We start from the raw sequence: 15,000 nt of genomic DNA on the forward strand, positions 1-15,000 counted from the left end.
GAGAATTAGACGGAGATTGGCAGGAGCAACCAGGGCAGAAAGGGAGTTGCGTTTCGCTTGTCCTCACCCCCGTCCCCTACAATTCTCATCCTCCCGTTCAAATCCCTCCAAGGCCCACGCCCCCTCCCGATCTCTGTAACCTCCTCCAGCCCCTACAATTCTCATCCTCCTGTTCAAATCCCTCCATGGCCCTTGCCCCCTCCCTATCTCTGTAACCTCCTCCAGCCCCTACAATTCTCATCTTCCTGTTCAAATCCCTCCATGGCCCCTCTCCCCCTCCCTATCTCTGTAACCTCCTCCAGCCCCTACAATTCTCATCCTCCTGTTCAAATCCCTCCATGGCCCTCGCCCCCACCCTATCTCTGTAACCTCCACCAGCCCCTACAATTCTCATCCTCCTGTTCAAATCGCTCCATGGCCCCTCGCCCCCTCCCTATCTCTGTAACCTCCTCCAGCCCCTACAATTATCATCCTCCTGTTCAAATCCCTCCATGGCCCCTCGCCCCCTCCCTATCTCTGTAACCTCCTCCAGCCCCTACAATTCTCATTCTCCTGTTCAAATCCCTCCATGGCCCTCACCCCCTCCCTATCTCTGTAACTTCCTCCAGCCCTACAATTCTCATCCTCCTGTTCAAATCCCTCCATGGCCCCTCGCCCCTCCCTATCTCTGTAACCTCCTCCAGCCCTACAATTCTCATCCTCCTGTTCAAATCCCTCCATGGCCCTCGCCCCCTCTCTATCTCTGTAACCTCCTCCAGCCCTACAATTCTCATTCTCCTGTTCAAATCCCTCCATGGCCCCTCGCCCCCTCCCTATCTCTGTAACCTCCTCCAGCCCCTACAATTCTCATCCTCCTGTTCAAATCCCTCCATGGCCCCTCGCCCCCTCCCTATCTCTGTAACCTCCTCCAGCCCCTACAATCCTCATCCTCCTGTTCAAATCCCTCTTCAATTTCGACAGGCGTCACTGATCGCAAATGGCCGCAAGCGGAGGCTTGACGAATGATTGGGGCCCGTTACCCGGGAACCTCACAGCGAGAGGTCAGCGCCCGTGGAGGGGATGGACGAGAGGTTACGGGGACAAGGCTGGTTTGGGCGTGATGTGCAGGATGGTTGCAAGGGAGCGTGTTGATCAGCGACATGTTACAGAGGGAAAGTGAGATGGGGAGATGCCAAGACTGAGACAGCACAAAGCATGGCCAAACAACCCTGCATGAGCAATGGAATGACTGAGTTCATTCATGGTGTCAAACCGCACAAGCAAATATGTAAACAGTCCCCAAGTCGATGCTAAAACTTAGGCTGCTGTGTGTGTCATAAACCAGCTCTTAGTGAGGGGCCTGTGAGTTAGAGAAAGACTCTTTAAAACCCTTATCTCTTCCCTCCAGACTCGACTATTCCGACGCTCTCCTGGCTGGACTCCCCCCTCCACCCTCCGTGAATTTCAGTTCATCCCAACCTCCCGCTGCCCCCCCCCCCCGTGTCCTAACTCGAACCGAGTCCTGTTCACCCATCACCCCCTGCTCGGTGACCCACACTGGCTCCCCATCCGGCAACACCTCGATTTCAAAATTCTCATCCTCCTGTTCAAATCCCTCCACGGGCCCTTGCCCCCTCCCTATCTCTGTAACCTCCTCCAGCCCTACAATCCTCATCCTCCTGTTCAAATCCCTCCATGGCCCCTCGCCCCCTCCCTATCTCTGTAACCTCCTCCAGCCCCAACAATTCTCATCCTCCTGTTCAAATCCCTCCATGGCCCCTCGCCCCCTCCCTATCTCTGTAACCTCCTCCAGCCCCTACAATTCTCATCCTCCTGTTCAAATCCCTCCATGGCCCCTCGCCCCCTCCCTATCTCTGTAACCTCCTCCAGCCCCTACAATCCTCATCCTCCTGTTCAAATCCCTCCATGGCCCCTCGCCCCCTCCCTATCTCTGTAACCTCCTCCAGCCCCTACAATCCTCATCCTCCTGTTCAAATCCCTCCATGGCCCCTCGCCCCCTCCCTATTTCTGTAACCTCCTCCAGCCCTACAATTCTCATCCTCCTGTTCAAATCCCTCCATGGCCCCTCGCCCCCTCCCTATCTCTGTAACCTCCTCCAGCCCTACAATTCTCATCTTCCTGTTCAAATCCCTCCATGGCCCCTCTCCCCCTCCCTATCTCTGTAACCTCCTCCAGCCCTACAATTCTCATTCTCCTGTTCAAATCCCTCCATGGCCCCTCGCCCCCTCCCTATCTCTGTAACCTCCTCCAGCCCCTACAATTCTCATCCTCCTGTTCAAATCCCTCCATGGCCCCTCGCCCCCTCCCTATCTCTAACCTCCTCCAGCCCCTACAATCCTCATCCTCCTGTTCAAATCCCTCTTCAATTTCGACAGGCGTCACTGATCGCAAATGGCCGCAAGCGGAGGCTTGACGAATGATTGGGGCCCGTTACCCGGGAACCTCACAGCGAGAGGTCAGCGCCCGTGGAGGGGATGGACGAGAGGTTACGGGGACAAGGCTGGTTTGGGCGTGATGTGCAGGATGGTTGCAAGGGAGCGTGTTGATCAGCGACATGTTACAGAGGGAAAGTGAGATGGGGAGATGCCAAGACTGAGACAGCACAAAGCATGGCCAAACAACCCTGCATGAGCAATGGAATGACTGAGTTCATTCATGGTGTCAAACCGCACAAGCAAATATGTAAACAGTCCCCAAGTCGATGCTAAAACTTAGGCTGCTGTGTGTGTCATAAACCAGCTCTTAGTGAGGGGCCTGTGAGTTAGAGAAAGACTCTTTAAAACCCTTATCTCTTCCCTCCAGACTCGACTATTCCGACGCTCTCCTGGCTGGACTCCCCCCTCCACCCTCCGTGAATTTCAGTTCATCCCAACCTCCCGCTGCCCCCCCCTCCGTGTCCTAACTCGAACCGAGTCCCGTTCACCCATCACCCCCCATGCTCGGTGACCCACACTGGCTCCCCATCCGGCAACACCTCGATTTCAAAATTCTCATCCTCCTGTTCAAATCCCTCCACGGGCCCTTGCCCCCCTCCCTATCTCTGTAACCTCCTCCAGCCCTACAATTCTCATCCTCCTGTTCAAATCCCTCCACGGGCCCCTCGCCCCCTCCCTATCTCTGTAACCTCCTCCAGCCCCTACAATTCTCATCCTCCTGTTCAAATCCCTCCATGGCCCCTCGCCCCCTCCCTATCTCTGTAACCTCCTCCAGCCCTACAATTCTCATCCTCCTGTTCAAATCCCTCCATGGCCCCTCGCCCCCTCCCTATTTCTGTAACCTCCTCCAGCCCTACAATTCTCATCCTCCTGTTCAAATCCCTCCATGGCCCCTCGCCCCCTCCCTATTTCTGTAACCTCCTCCAGCCCCTACAATTCTCATCCTCCTGTTCAAATCCCTCCATGGCCCTCGCCCCCTCCCTATCTCTGTAACCTCCTCCACCCCTACAATTCTCATCCTCCTGTTCAAATCCCTCCATCGCCCCTCGCCCCCTCCCTATCTCTGTAACCTCCTCCAGCCCCTACAATTCTCATGCTCCTGTTACATAACATAAGAACATAAGAAGTAGGAGCAGGAGTAGGCCATACGGCCCCTCGGGCCTGCTCCGCCATTCAATAGGATCATGGCTGATCTGAATCTAGACTCACGTCCACTTCCCTGCCCTCTCCCCGTAACCCCTAATTCCCTTATCTGCTAGGAAACTGTCTATCTCCATTTTAAATTTATTTAATGTTGCAGCTTCCGCAGCTCTCTGAGGTAGCAAATTCCATAGATTTACTACCCTCTGAGTGAAGAAGTTTCTCCTCATCTCAGTTTTGAAAGGGCAGCCCCTTATTCTGAGATTATGGCCCCTAGTTCTAGTCTCACCCATCAGTGGAAACATCCTCACCGCATCCACCCGATCAAGCCCCCTCACAATCTTATATGTTTCGATAAGATCGCCTCTCATTCTTCTGAACTCCAATGAGTAGAGTCCCAACCTACTCAACCTTTCCTCATACGTCAACCCCCTCATCTCCGGAATCAACCGAGTGAACCTTCTCTGAACCGCCTCGAGAGCAAGTATATCTTTTCTTAAATATGGAAACCAAAACTGCACGCAGTATTCCAGGTGTGGCCTCACCAGTACCCTGTATAACTGCAGCAAGACTTCCCTGTTTTTATACTCCATCCCCCTTGCAATAAAAGCCAAGATTCCATTGGCCTTCCTGATCACCTGCTGCACCTGCATATTAACCTTCTGTGTTTCATGCACCAGGACCCCCAGATCCCTTTGTACTGTAGCACTTTGCAGTTTCTCTCCATTTAGATAATAACTTGCTCTTTGATTTTTTCTGCCAAAGTGCATAACCTCACACTTTCCAACATTATATTCCATCTGCCAAATTTCTGCCCACTCACTTAGCCTGTCTATGTCCTTTTGCAGGTTTTTTATGTCCTCCTCACTTACTGCTTTCCCTCCCATCTTTGTATCGTCGGCAAACTTGGATATGTTGCACTCGGTCCCTTCCTCCAAATCGTTAATATAGATTGTAAAGAGTTGGGGTCCCAGCACTGACCCCTGCGGAACACCACTGGCTACTGATTGCCAACCCGAGAACGAACCATTTATCCCAACTCTTTGTTTTCTGTTAGAGAGCCAATCTTCCACCCATGCCAGTATATTACCCCCAATCCCGTGATTTTTTATCTTGTGCAGTAATCTTTTGTGTGGCACCTTGTCAAATGCCTTTTGGAAGTCCAAATACACCACATCCACTGGTTCCCCTTTATCCACCCTGTTTGTTACGTCCTCAAAAAATTCGAGCAAATTTGTCAAACATGACTTCCCCTTCGTAAAACCATGCTGACTCTGTCCTATTAAATTATGTTTATCCAAATGCCCTGTTACTGCTTCCTTCATAATGGACTCCAACATTTTACCAACCACAGATGTTAGGCTAACTGGTCTATAGTTTCCAGCCTTTTGTCTACTTCCCTTTTTAAATAAGGGCGTTACATTAGCGGTTTTCCAATCTGCTGGGACCTTTCCTGAATCCAGGGAGTTTTGGAAAATTACCACTAATGCATCCACAATCCCTACCGCCACTTCCCTCAAGACCCTAGGATGTAAGCCATCAGGTCCAGGGGATTTATCCGCCTTGAGTCCCATTATCTTACCGAGTACCACCTCCTTAGTTATTTTAATCGTGTTTAACTCCTCCCCCCCATAGCCCCCTGTTTGTCCAGTGTTGGGATATTTTTAGTGTCCTCTACTGTAAAGACTGATACAAAATATTTGTTCAGCGTTTTTGCCATCTCCATGTTCCCCACCACTAGTTTCCCGGTCTCGTCCTCTAAGGGACCAACGTTCACTTTAGCCACCCTTTTTCTTTTTATATAGCTGTAGAAACTCTTGCTATCTGTTTTTATATTTTTTGCTAGTTTACTTTCATAATCTATCTTCCCTTTCTAATTAATCTTTTAGTGATTCTTTGCTGGCTTTTAAATGCTTCCCAATCTTCTATCCTCCCACTAGATTTGGCTACTTTATATGCCCTTGTTTTCAGTCGGATACTATCCTTTATTACTTTACTTAGCCACGGATGGCTGTCTTTTCTTTTATGCCCCTTTTTCCTCAGTGGAATATATTTATCTTGAAAGATGTGAAATATCTCCTTGAATGTAGACCACTGCTCTTGTACCGTCTTACACTTTAATCTGTTTTCCCAGTCCACTTTAGTCAACTCTGCTCTCATACCTTCATAGTCTCCTTTATTTAAGCTTAGTACGCTGGTTTGAGATCTAACTCTCTCACCCTCCAACTGAATTTGGAATTCAACCATGTTATGGTCACTCATTCCAAGGGGATCCTTTACAAGGACATTTTTTATTAATCCTGTCTCATTACACAGGACCAGATCTAAGATTGCCTGCCCCCTGGTTGGTTCAGTAACATACTGCTCAAAGAACCCATCCCTAATGCACTCTATGAACTCTTCCTCAAGGCTGCCCTGCCCAATTTGATTTGTCCAGTCAATATGAAAGTTCAAATCCCTCCATGGCCCTCGCCCCCTCCCTATCTCTGTAACCTCCTCCAGCCCCTACAATTCTCATCCTCCTGTTCAAATCCCTCCATGGCCCTCGCCACCTCCTTATCACCGTAACCTTCTCCAGCCCTACAAGTCTCATCCTCTTGTTCAAATCCCTCCATGGCCCTCGCCCCCTCCCTATCATTCAGAGTGTTACAGTGAGGGGTGTGGGGTATATCAGTGTTACAGTGAGGGGTGTGGGGTATATCAGAGTGTTACAGTGAGGGGTGTGGGGTATATCAGAGTGTTATAGTGAGGGGTGTGGGGTATATCAGAGTGTTACAGTGAGGGGTGTGGGGTATATCAGTGTTACAGTGGGGGGTGTGGGGTATATCAGTGTTACAGTGAGGGCTGTGGGGTATATCAGTGTTACAGTGAGGGGTGTGGGGTAGATCAGTGTTACAGTGAGGGGTGTGAGGTATATCAGTGTTAGAGTGAGGGGTGTGGGGTATATCAGTGTTACAGTGAGGGGTGTGGGGTATATCAGTGTTACAGTGAGGGGTGTGGGGTATATCAGTGTTACAGTGAGGGGTGTGGGGTATATCAGTGTTACAGTGAGGGGTGTGGGGTATATCAGTGTTACAGTGAGGGGTGTGGGGTATATCAGAGTGTTACAGTGAGGGGTGTGAGGTATATCAGAGTTACAGTGAGGGGTGTGGGTTATATCAGAGTGTTACAGTGAGGGGTGTGGGGTATATCAGTGTTACAGTGAGGGGTGTGGGGTATATCAGAGTGTTACAGTGAGGGGTGTGGGGTATATCAGAGTGTTACAGTGAGGGGTGTGGGGTATATCAGAGTGTTACAGTGAGGGGTGTGGGGTATATCAGAGTGTTACAGTGAGGGGTGTGGGGTATATCAGTGTTACAGTGAGGGGTGTGGGGTATATCAGTGTTACAGGGAGGGGTATATCAGTGTTAGTGAGGGGTGTGGGGTATATCAGTGTTACAGTGAGGGGTGTGGGGTATATCAGTGTTACAGTGAGGGGTATATCAGTGTTAGTGAGGGGTGTGGGGTATATCAGAGTGTTACAGTGAGGGGTGTGGGGTATATCAGTGTTACAGTGAGGGGTGTGGGGTATATCAGTGTTACAGTGAGGGGTGTGGGGTATATCAGAGTGTTAGAGTGAGGGGTGTGGGGTATATCAGTGTTACAGTGAGGGGTGTGGGGTATATCAGTGTTACAGTGAGGGGTGTGGGGTATATCAGTGTTACAGTGAGGGGTGTGGGGTATATCAGTGTTACAGTGAGGGGTGTGGGGTATATCAGTGTTACAGTGAGGGGTGTGGGGTATATCAGAGTGTTACAGTGAGGGGTGTGAGGTATATCAGAGTTACAGTGAGGGGTGTGGGTTATATCAGAGTGTTACAGTGAGGGGTGTGGGGTATATCAGTGTTACAGTGAGGGGTGTGGGGTATATCAGAGTGTTACAGTGAGGGGTGTGGGGTATATCAGAGTGTTACAGTGAGGGGTGTGGGGTATATCAGTGTTACAGTGAGGGGTGTGGGGTATATCAGTGTTACAGGGAGGGGTATATCAGTGTTAGTGAGGGGTGTGGGGTATATCAGTGTTACAGTGAGGGGTGTGGGGTATATCAGTGTTACAGTGAGGGGTATATCAGTGTTAGTGAGGGGTGTGGGGTATATCAGAGTGTTACAGTGAGGGGTGTGGGGTATATCAGTGTTACAGTGAGGGGTGTGGGGTATATCAGTGTTACAGTGAGGGGTGTGGGGTATATCAGTGTTACAGTGAGGGGTGTGGGGTATATCAGTGTTACAGTGAGGGGTGTGGGGTATATCAGTGTTACAGTGAGGGGTGTGGGGTATATCAGTGTTACAGTGAGGGGTGTGGGGTATATCAGTGTTACAGTGAGGGGTGTGGGGTATATCAGTGTTACAGTGAGGGGTGTGGGGTATATCAGTGTTACAGTGAGGGGTGTGGGGTATATCAGTGTTACTGTGAGGTGTTGGTTACTGAGAGTCCGTTTTATACGGATCCTCTGATTGAGAGACACACAATAAATAAGATGTTCGAAGAATTTCAAGAATGTTCATGTCACAGCAATGAGATAAGGAGCAGATCATCTGTTTTAGTGATGTTGGTTGAGGGATGTATGTTGGCCCCAGGACACCAGGGAGAACTCCCCCCTGCCCTTCTTACAATAGGGGCCGTGGGATCTTTTACGTCCACCTGAGAGAGCAGACGGGGCCTCAGTTTAACGTCTCATCAGAAATATGGCACCTCCGACAGTGCAGCACTCCCTCAGTACTGGCACCGGGGAGTGTGGGCCTGGATTATGGGGCTCGAGTCCTAGAGTATATACATCTACCTCCGACAGTGCAGCGCTCCCTCAGTACTGGCACCGGGGAGTGTGGGCCTGGATTATGGGGCTCGAGTCCTAGAGTATATACATCTACCTCCGACAGTGCAGCGCTCCCTCAGTACTGGCACTGGGGAGTGTGGGCCTGGATTATGGGGCTCGAGTCCTAGAGTATATACATCTACCTCCGACAGTGCAGCGCTCCCTCAGTACTGGCACTGGGGAGTGTGGGCCTGGATTATGGAGCTCGAGTCCTAGAGTATATACATCTACCTCCGACAGTGCAGCACTCCCTCAGTACTGGCACTGGGGAGTGTGGGCCTGGATTATGGGGCTCGAGTCCTAGAGAATATACATCTACCTCCGACAGTGCAGCGCTCCCTCAGTACTGGCACCGGGGACTGTGGGCCTGGATTATGGAGCTCGAGTCCTAGAGTATATACATCTACCTCCGACAGTGCAGCATTCCCTCAGTACTGGCACCGGGGAGTGTGGGCCTGGATTATGGGGCTCGAGTCCTAGAGTATATACATCTACCTCCGACAGTGCAGCGCTCCCTCAGTACTGGCACCGGGGAGTGTGAGCCTGGATTATGGGGCTCGAGTCCTAGAGTATATACATCTTCCTCCGACAGTGCAGCGCTCCCTCAGTACTGGCACCGGGGAGTGTGAGCCTGGATTATGGGGCTCGAGTCCTAGAGTATATACATCTTCCTCCGACAGTGCAGCGCTCCCTCAGTACTGGCACCGGGGAGTGTGAGCCTGGATTATGGGGCTCGAGTCCTAGAGTATATACATCTTCCTCCGACAGTGCAGCGCTCCCTCAGTACTGGCACCGGGGAGTGTGAGCCTGGATTATGGGGCTCGAGTCCTAGAGTATATACATCTACCTCCGACAGTGCAGCGCTCCCTCAGTACTGGCACCGGGGAGTGTGGGCCTGGATTATGGGGCTTGAATCAAATGCATAATGTTAGAGGCGAGTCAAGGCTGACACGATCATAAGTCATCATCTGAGCTGGTTTTTTCGTGGTTACTCGATTCTGAATCAGATTTTGAGTCATAAGAACAGAAGAATTAGGAGCAGGAGTCGGCCATTCGGCCCCTCGAGCCTGCTCCGCCATTCAATCAGATCGCGGCTGATCATCGACCTCAACTCCACTTTCCCGCCCGATCCCCATATCCCTCGATTCTCCGAGAGTCCAAAAATCTATCGATCTCGGCCTTGAATATACTCAACGACTGAGCCTCCACAGCCCTCTGGGGCAGAGAATTCCAAAGGTTCACCGCCCTCTGAGTGAAGAAATTCCTCCTCATCTCAGTCCTCAATGGCCGACCCCTTATCCTGAGACTGTGACCCCTGGTTCGAGACTCTCCAGCCCAGGGGGAAACAACCTCTCAGCATCGACCCTGTCAATCCCCCTCAGAATCTTAGACCTTTCAATGAGATCACCTCTCATTCTTCTAAACTCCAGAGAGTATCGGCCCAATCTACTCAATCTCCTCATAGGACAACCCCCCAATCCCAGGAACCAGTCTGGTGAACCTTCGTTGCACTCCCTCTATGACAAGTGATGGGCGGAATGGATTGGGAGAAGGGGAAGTGCAACGAGACCTGGGTGTCCTTGTGCACCAGTCGCTGAAGGTAAGCATGCAGGTGCAGCAGGCGGTTAAGAAGGCAAATGGTATGTTGACCTTCGTAGCGAGAGGGTTCGAGTACAGGAGCAAGGATGTCTTGCTGCAGTTGTACAGGGCCTTGGTGAGACCACACCTTGAGTATTGTGGGCAGTTTTGGTCGCCTTATCTGAGGAAGGATGTTCTTGCCATGGAGGGAGTGCAGCGAAGATTCACCAGGCTGATACCTGGGATGGCAGGAATGACGTATGAGGAGAGATTGGGTCGATTGGGCTTATACTCGCTGGAGTTTAGAAGAATGAGAGGGGATCTCATTGAAACTTATAAAATTCTAACAGGACTAGACAGACTAGATGCTGGAAGGATGTTCCCGATGGCGGGGGAGTCCAGAACCAGGGGTCACAGTCTAAGGATAAGGGGTAAGCCATTTAGGACTGAGATGAAGAGGAATTTCTTCACCCAGAGAGTGGTGAACCTGTGGAATTCTCTACCACAGAAGGCAGTGGAGGCCAATTCATTAAATATATTCAAGAAGGAGTTGGATATATTTCTTATGGCTAAAGGGATCAAGGGATATGGGGAGAAGGCCGGGACAGGGTACTGAATTTGGATGATCAGCCATGATCTCATTGAATGGCGGAGTGGGCTCGAGGGACCGAATGGCCGACTCCTGCTCCTATATTCTATGTTTCTATGTTTCTCAATCCATGCTAGTATATTACCCCCAATCCCATGAGCCCTAATTTTGTTTAATAACCTCTTGTGTGGCACCTTATCGAAGGCTTTCTGAAAATCCAGATACACCACATCCACTGGTTCCCCCTCATCTATTCTGCTGGGCCTTCTGCAAATCGTCAAGCGTGTGTGTGGAAAGTTTGAGTAGAGAGTGGGGAATGTTCAGTTCTGTTGCCAATGGAGTGTTCCAGTCCTTAAATAGCCTTCACTGTTCTCAAGCTCCTCCCTAACCTTCCTCTTCCCCTCCCGTCCCTTTGTTTTCAGCCCAGCCTCAAGATCTTGCCGATGTGTCTCACAGTATTCGCCAGCCCAAGATCCTAGGCTGCGGCTTTAAGGAACAGGAGGAGGCCCATTCAGCCCCCTTGAGCCTGTTACCATAGGAACAGGAGGAGGCCCATTCAGCCCATCGAGCCTGTTACACAGGAACAGGAGGAGGCCCATTCAGCCCCTCAAGCCTGTTACACAGGAACAGGAGGAGGCCCATTCAGCCCCCTTGAGCCTGTTACCATAGGAACAGGAGGAGGCCCATTCAGCCCCTCGAGCCTGTTACACAGGAACAGGAGGAGGCCCATTCAGCCCCCTCGAGCCTGTTACACAGGAACAGGAGGAGGCCCATTCAGCCCCTCGAGCCTGTTACCATAGGAACAGGAGGAGGCCCATTCAGCCCCTCGAGCCTGTTACACAGGAACAGGAGGAGGCCCATTCAGCCCCCTCGAGCCTGCTACACAGGAACAGGAGGAGGTCCATTCAGCCCCTCGAGCCTGTTACACAGGAACAGGAGGAGGCCCATTCAGCCCCTCGAGCCTGTTACACAGGAACAGGAGGAGGCCCATTCAGCCCCCTCGAGCCTGTTACACAGGAACAGGAGGAGGTCCATTCAGCCCCTCGAGCCTGTTACACAGGAACAGGAGGAGGCCCATTCAGCCCCTCAAGCCTGTTACACAGGAACAGGAGGAGGTCCATTCAGCCCCTCGAGCCTGTTACCATAGGAACAAGAGGAGGCCCATTCAGCCCCTCGAGCCTGTTACACAGGAACAGGAGGAGGCCCATTCAGCCCCTCGAGCCTGTTACACAAGAACAGGAGGAGGCCCATTCAGCCCCCTCGAGCCTGTTACACAGGAGCAGGAGGAGGCCCATTCAGCCCCTCGAGCCTGTTACCATAGGAACAGGAGGAGGCCCATTCAGCCCCTCGAGCCTGTTACACAGGAACAGGAGGAGGCCCATTCAGCCCCTCGAGCCTGTTACACAGGAACAGGAGGAGGCCCATTCAGCCCCTCGAGCCTGTTACACAGGAACAGGAGGAGGCCCATTCAGCCCCTCGAGCCTGTTACACAGGAACAGGAGGAGGCCCATTCAGCCCCCTCGAGCCTGTTACACAAGAACAGGAGGAGGCCCATTCAGCCCCCTCGAGCCTGTTACACAGGAGCAGGAGGAGGCTCATTCAGCCCCCTCGAGCCTGTTACACAGGAGCAGGAGGAGGCCCATTCAGCCCCCTCGAGCCTGTTACACAGGAACAGGAGGAGGCCCATTCAGCCCCTCGAGCCTGTTACACAGGAACAGGAGGAGGCCCATTCAGCCCCTCGAACCTGTTACACAGGAACAGGAGGAGGTCCATTCAGCCCCTCAAGCCTGTTACCATAGGAACAGGAGGAGGCCCATTCAGCCCCTCGAGCCTGTTACCATAGGAACAGGAGGAGGCCCATTCAGCCCCTCGAGCCTGTTACCATAGGAACAGGAGGAGGCCCATTCAGCCCCTCGAGCCTGTTACACAGGAACAGGAGGAGGCCCATTCAGCCCCCTCGAGCCTGTTACACAGGAACAGGAGGAGGCCCATTCAGCCCCTCGAGCCTGTTACACAGGAACAGGAGGAGGCCCATTCAGCCCCTCGAACCTGTTACACAGGAACAGGAGGAGGCCCATTCAGCCCTCGAGCCTGTTACCATAGGAACAGGAGGAGGCCCATTCAGCCCCCTCGAGCCTGTTACACAGGAACAGGAGGAGGCCCATTCAGCCCCTCGAGCCTGTTACACAGGAACAGGAGGAGGCCCATTCAGCCCCTCGAGCCTGTTACACAGGAATAGGAGGAGGCCCATTCAGCCCCTCGAGCCTGTTACACAGGAACAGGAGGAGGCCCATTCAGCCCCTCGAGCCTGTTACACAGGAACAGGAGGAGGCCCATTCAGCCCCTCGAGCCTGTTACACAGGAACAGGAGCAGACCCATTCAGCCCCCTCGAGCCTGTTACACAGGAACAGGAGGAGACCCATTCAGCCCCCTCGAGCCTGTTACACAGGAACAGGAGGAGGCCCATTCAGCCCCTCGAGCCTGTTACCATAGGAACAGGAGGAGGCCCATTCAGCCCCTCGAGCCTGTTACACAGGAACAGGAGGAGGCCCATTCAGCCCCCTCGAGCCTGTTACACAGGAACAGGAGGAGGCCCATTCAGCCCCTCGAGCCTGTTACACAGGAACAGGAGGAGGCCCATTCAGCCCCTCGAACCTGTTACACAGGAACAGGAGGAGGCCCATTCAGCCCTCGAGCCTGTTACCATAGGAACAGGAGGAGGCCCATTCAGCCCCCTCGAGACTGTTACACAGGAACAGGAGGAGGCCCATTCAGCCCCTCGAGCCTGTTGCACAGGAACAGGAGGAGGCCCATTCAGCCCCCTCGAGCCTGTTACACAGGAACAGGAGGAGGCCCATTCAGCCCTCGAGCCTGTTACCATAGGAACAGGAGGAGGCCCATTCAGCCCCCTCGAGCCTGTTACACAGGAACAGGAGGAGGCCCATTCAGCCCCTCGAGCCTGTTGCACAGGAACAGGAGGAGGCCCATTCAGCCCCCTCGAGCCTGTTACACAGGAACAGGAGGAGGCCCATTCAGCCCCTCGAGCCTGTTACACAGGAACAGGAGGAGACCCATTCAGCCCCCTCGAGCCTGTTACACAGGAACAGGAGGAGGCCCATTCAGCCCCCTCGAGCCTGTTACACAGGAACAGGAGGAGGCCCATTCAGCCCCTCGAGCCTGTTACACAGGAACAGGAGGAGACCCATTCAGCCCCCTCGAGCCTGTTACACAGGAACAGGAGGAGGCCCATTCAGCCCCTCGAACCAGTTACACAGGAACAGGAGGAGGTCCATTCAGCCCCTCGAGCCTGTTACCATAGGAACAGGAGGAGGCCCATTCAGCCCCTCGAGCCTGTTACCATAGGAACAGGAGGAGGCCCATTCAGCCCCTCGAGCCTGCTACACAGGAACAGGAGGAGGCCCATTCAGCCCCCTCGAGCCTGTTACACAGGAACAGGAGGAGGCCCATTCAGCCCCTCGAGCCTGTTACACAGGAACAGGAGGAGGCCCATTCAGCCCCCTCGAGCCTATTACACAGGAACAGGAGGAGGCCCATTCAGCCCCTCGAACCTGTTACACAGGAACAGGAGGAGGCCAATTCAGCCCTCGAGCCTGTTACCATAGGAACAGGAGGAGGCCCATTCAGCCCCCTCGAGCCTGTTACACAGGAACAGGAGGAGGCCCATTCAGCCCCTCGAGCCTGTTACACAGGAACAGTGGGAGACCCATTCAGCCCCCTCGAGCCTGTTACACAGGAACAGGAGGAGGCCCATTCAGCCCCCTCGAGCCTGTTACACAGGAACAGGAGGAGGCCCATTCAGCCCCTCGAGCCTGTTAAACAGGAACAGGAGGAGGCCCATTCAGCCCCTCGAACCTGTTACACAGGAACAGGAGGAGGCCCATTCAGCCCTCGAGCCTGTTACCATAGGAACAGGAGGAGGCCCATTCAGCCCCTCGAGCCTGTTACACAGGAACAGGAGGAGGCCCATTCAGCCCCTCGAGCCTGTTACACAGGAACAGGAGGAGGCCCATTCAGCCCCCTCGAGCCTGTTACACAGGAACAGGAGGAGGCCCATTCAGCCCCTCGAACCTGTTACACAGGAACAGGAGGAGGCCCATTCAGCCCTCGAGCCTGTTACCATAGGAACAGGAGGAGGCCCATTCAGCCCCTCGAGCCTGTTCCACCATTCAGTTAGATTGTGGGTTATCTATACCTCAAGTTTATTTTCCCGTCTTGCCTCCATATCCCTCGATTCCCTGACCCAACAAAAATCTATCACTCTCCGATTTGAAAGCTCCAATTGACCCCCAGCCTCCACAGCTCTTTGGGGGACAGAGGTTACAGAGATAGGGAGGGGGCGAGGGGCCATGGAGGGATTTGAACAGGAGGATGAGAATTGTAGGGGC

At 53.0% G+C, this 15,000-nt stretch overlaps 1 protein-coding gene across 1 annotated transcript in view; it reads right to left on the minus strand.

Moving 5' to 3' along the window:
* Positions 1–15,000, minus strand: part of LOC147084789 (myeloid-associated differentiation marker homolog) — a 19,573-nt gene that overhangs the window by 1,994 nt on the left and 2,579 nt on the right. The gene's annotated exons all lie outside the window — the stretch shown is intronic.

Source organism: Somniosus microcephalus, unplaced genomic scaffold (assembly GCF_052327205.1).
Source record: "Somniosus microcephalus isolate GS21.2 unplaced genomic scaffold, FLI_Smic_1.0 unresolved_chr9, whole genome shotgun sequence".
NCBI lineage: Eukaryota > Metazoa > Chordata > Chondrichthyes > Squaliformes > Somniosidae > Somniosus > Somniosus microcephalus.